Below are 5164 nucleotides of genomic sequence, written 5' to 3' on the forward strand. Positions count from 1 at the left end.
CGAAAACATAAACAAACAATGCAACGGTTTTTTGGGTGTAGTTGGTAAACAAAAAATTATTTTAATTAAAAAAAAAACTTATAATAAATATTAAAAAGTAAAATTTAAAAACCTCGTTTTGTTTTAATTAAATCATCATAATTATTTATCTCCCAAAACAATGCAGTTACTATGGCAACTTTATATAGTGATAGTTTGTCAATGTTGCGTACATTGACAAACTATCACGGTTAGCAAATAGACAAAACTCAATGTTAAGCTATCTACCTAGCTACTGATTGCCATAACTGAAAAGATTCTGTACTATATATACAGTACGCGAATTATAGCACTTAAACAGGAAGGCAACTACGCTTTCCTGTTTAAGGGCTAGGTTAATTTTAATTTCTTTACTTTTAGGTTTCTAATCTTAAAATTAAAAAATTCTTAAAAGTAAAATAATTGTAAAAGTGTAGTGAAATTCAGTCTTTATTCTTTTATAATGTCACTCATTTACTTAGTGGAATAAAACCTTCAAATCAAGGTTTTATCTTATTACCATTTATTCCACATAATGACTTAATATATTTTTAATATGTATAAATACTTAAGACCTGATCGTTTAGATGTTGGTCACTGCGATAGTTCCGCAGCGAAACATTGGGAACATTGATAAAGAACATTTGAAAGCTTTCTATCGTCTTCTGATTTACTTCACACGACTGAAAAGGTACTCACTACTCATAAAAAATTGGATTTGCTAATTAACCATGTTTCATTTGGTGTTTGTTTTATTTTAATCGGTCCATAAATAAAAAAGTTATGTCAATTCAAAGAATCATGTCGAACATTTATTCGATAAAAATGCTATAAAATAACTGTTCAGTTGAATTGGCTGAAACTTTAGCTACCTATTATAAATGATACTTAGTTTGTAAAATTATAATGGTTGAAAGTTTATAGAAACAAAACAAAGTTAAAGAATGGTCAGTTTCAGAGATTTAGATTTTTCTAAAGTAAGTTGAACTCAGGTTTATATAATCATAATAAATAGGGTTCAAGTTGTGCTGGACATTCGTTGGTTAAACGCGTTTGTCCAGCAAACAAACCTATCTAAGGTACCTACAATTAGTGATCAAGGAGATTTATAAATATTTTATATTAATAGTATATTTAATTTATGTTATTTTCTTTTCTCATATTTCATTGATTTTGTTATAATAGGCATGATGACTGATTTTGAAATAACCTTCTATAATGTAGGTACACGTCTACTATTACTGAAAATCATTTTATTTCAGTAATAAACTAACGGTTTACGCAAATAATTGCATTTTCATTTACCTATTTTGAATTTCGCTCGAAAACACCCGCAGGTGTCATAGCGCTTGCACGTGACGTCACGCCACAGTAAACGACAGTAAACGTTATATTGTGTCCATACTCGACGAAGAAATCAGAAAGTATTGTGTATTTCCTAAGGTTAAAAATGAATTTCAAAGTTAACAAGTGAAGTGCTCTGTGTAAAAATACATCAATATCAACATCTAACAAATTGTTTGTGTATGTTCCAAACAAGAAAATTGTGAGAAATAAGTGGCATTTCATTGCATTTCACAGTGCAAATTTTCCCTTCGCATTTAAGTTGCACTTAGCTAATAGCATTATCCCCATATGACGGTCGTGAGGATCTAAAATAAACAAAATTGATGATTGAGATTAATATACGAATACAGAAGGTAGCAATGGACAGGGTGTTTATTAGCTTAAAATAATCACCTGAGATTAGATGTTTTATTTAAATATATAGAGGCAGAGATTCATAAAGATTTATTATATATTTATGATATATTTAGATTTATAGAAGTATTCGTATATTAGCCGAGATGGCCTAGTGGTTAGAACACGTGAATCTTAACCGACGATCGTGGGTTCAAACCCGGGCAAGCACCACTGAATTTTCATGTGCTTAATTTGTGATTATAATTCATTTCGTGCTTGACGGTGAAGGAAAACATCGTGAGGAAACCTGAATGTGTCTAAATTCATTGAAATTATGCCACATGTGTATTCTACCAACCCGCATTGGATCAGCGTGGTGGAATAAGCTCCAAACCTTTTCCTCAAAAGTGAGAGGAGGCCTTAGCCTAGCAGTGGGACATTAGAATTCGTAAATAGGTAAATTCACAAATTCAGTACTAGTGGAGCTAAATGAAATATTGTCTTAAAAATACTTAAACTCTTGTCTTGGTAACAATATAAGGGCTCTTCATCTGCGAGTAATACTATATAGCTAACAGAAAAAAACCTATGATAACGTACTTAAAAGGAAGTTTTCACATTTCGAAATTCATATGAACAAAAGTCTTTATTTGATAAAAGAAACTCCTAACATCAACAAATCAATCCTGGGCAAATTAGAGGAATTTGCCTAATAAAACCTTGTTCCATCATTGACGGATCAGAACATTATAAGTTAAATACACAGATTTAACTTTCAATTTTAAAAGGATGCAATTTCCTGAGAAGGTATCGTTTGCCGTCGCAATAAATACTCATGTAAAGCACAGGAAAGACATTCAAGTATGTCGAATTATATTTAAGAAGATAGATACCTAGATAAGATCTAGATCAGGCTGCGGCAAAAACCAATAAATATTAATATCAAAAGAAAATAAAACTAAAAATGTTGTGTATACTTAAATATTATAAGTCTGCTCTTAGTGATTTCTTCAAGTTATACGCGAGTAAAACCGCGGCCACATCTAGTAGGTATGTAATAAGTTTTCAGCAGCACATTGATAAGTATTGATTTTTACCTCCACTTTTCAAAACATTTCAAGGCAAGGTGCGTTGACTTATCTAACGTCTCAGTGGGCCATCGCGTGTTGAAGTGAGAATTAGGAAGACCGTGTTTAAGTGTTCGACAAAACGCAAAGGTATAGGTTACCTATCTATACCTAAGCGCCGGCCAATTTTTTGTCAAGGTAGAGAGAGATTGCCTTTCAGCGCCCTTTGGTCGACGCTTTCACATTCACATAAATTGCATTTTAGTTACTGTTATATAAATAATAATTGCCATATTTATAAAAATCAAACAACGCTTAAGTACCCCCGGATATTGTTTTATAGATTTTCGCGCCCCTGCCGCTACCTGGCGCCTAGAGCGATCGTCAGGGCCGGCGCTGATTATGTTTATACGTACCTATGCTAGCACCAGTGGCTATCAATTTTCTTACAATAATCTTATTGTATGAAACCAGATCAGAACAGCCAGTTTCTTATACAAAATAATATTTCGCGAAATTAACTTGAAATATTAGGTAACAATTGCTTCTATTTGTAAAAAAGTCATAGTAGTATAGTCGATTAAGTACTATTAAGTTAAGGTATATCAAATAAATAAATATAGTTTTGTATTCATTTTCTCTTTAACGTTTTATTAGAATTTAAATGAGTACCTATATATAATATATAATAGATTGTACGTTAATTAGGTACCTACCTACCTGTACTCTCTTGTTACTGCACCAAAAGCCAATTGTCTTACAAATATTCCAGTAACGATTCAATGTTTTAAAAAAAAAAACTCCAAAAAATCGTAGAAAGAATTTTTCACTTCGAGGCTTTTATCTAAATATCTTTAAAGAGATAAATGAAGTCTGAAGCCGATCGTTTTAACCTGATTTCCAGATAACAAATTAGTAGGTAAGCAAACCAACATTGGCTTAATTATTTTAGAATTTTAGTCTGTTTATATTTAGGACTAGTTAACCCGTGCCCACTTCATTGGACGGTAATTTTTTTTACTTGTGATAAAAATAACCATTTGTCCAAATTATATGCAGAAAGTCTTGTTTTAAACACTTAAAATAAGTAAACTTAGCGTAAGTTTACTTATTTTGATAATAATTTATAATTATTGATAATATAGACAAGTTTACGGGAGCAAGACAGACTTTTTTTAAAAAGATACAATATATTTGAATTTTAAAATATTTTATTATATCTAAGTGACACGACTAAACAGAGGCTTATATTCTAGTCGAATGTTCTTAACCTTCTCACAAATCGTTTCCCAGGACATACGATCCCAAAGCATGGAATGACACAATGGCTAACATTCCGCTGATTAAGCATTCACTTCTATAGTCTTCCTGCTTTGGGCTAACATAACTATATTTGTCATATTATCAATAATTATAAATAATAATGATATTATAAATAAATAAACATGGTCTAACGATTTAAATTATTTTTAATATAAAAACTACTTTTTTTTTATGTAAATATAAGAGTTGCTGACTTTTTTGTAGGCATTATCAAGCTCTACAACTTTTTTCTAGAATTCAATCATATATATCTCATCGTAAAGGTAGCGTTCGTAAGAAACGTTTTCGTTCGACCGTTTATCTTCGACTAACTTTGCAAATCCGACTACCACGAAAAAGTCATTTTTCGGTTTAATATATAGCAAATGACACTCACAAATAATGTGAGTAAGAATTTTCAAAATCGGTTCAGTAGATCCAGATATTACCCCTACAACCTCACAAACTTACCTCTTTATAATATTAGTATACATGATGTAAATACCTAATACAGTAAATGTATACTATCAATTACTTCTTCATAATTGTTTTGTGTAATTTGTTATTTAAGCACATGAAACTATATTTCATTTCAGTTGTGCATAGTATAGACACTAGTATAGCTAATATTCAGTTATTATTACAGAATTATTTTAAAATTTGCGACGTACCTATTTCTAAATTATTATTTTTGGACGTGACTTTAGGTACATAGATGAAAACACGTTTGAAAAGACTTGCTGCAGTGCTATTCTCTAAGAATTCACTTAATTATATAGCAGTAATAATTGTAAAGTGAGTTGTAATTTTAAGTCTCGCCGAAAATTAAAAATTACACTTGTCTTAAAAATGCATCAATTACAAATTTCTATTAAATCCATCTAATAGGTCGTCCTAACCGTCACCTGGTGATGTTGTTCACAAATCAATGTACCTACCCACCTAAGCCTTTTTACATTTTTAATATCGATATATACTTTGACTCTTTAATGATACTTTTTTAGCTGATTTTTGTAGCTGGAACTGCAATGAGTCAGTAGGCTCCAGCAGCAATGATATGACTTTAGACTTAGTTAATTTTAGTCTAGATTGAG

The sequence above is a fragment of the Nymphalis io genome, chromosome 13 (assembly GCF_905147045.1).
Source record: "Nymphalis io chromosome 13, ilAglIoxx1.1, whole genome shotgun sequence".
NCBI classification, from domain to species: domain Eukaryota; kingdom Metazoa; phylum Arthropoda; class Insecta; order Lepidoptera; family Nymphalidae; genus Nymphalis; species Nymphalis io.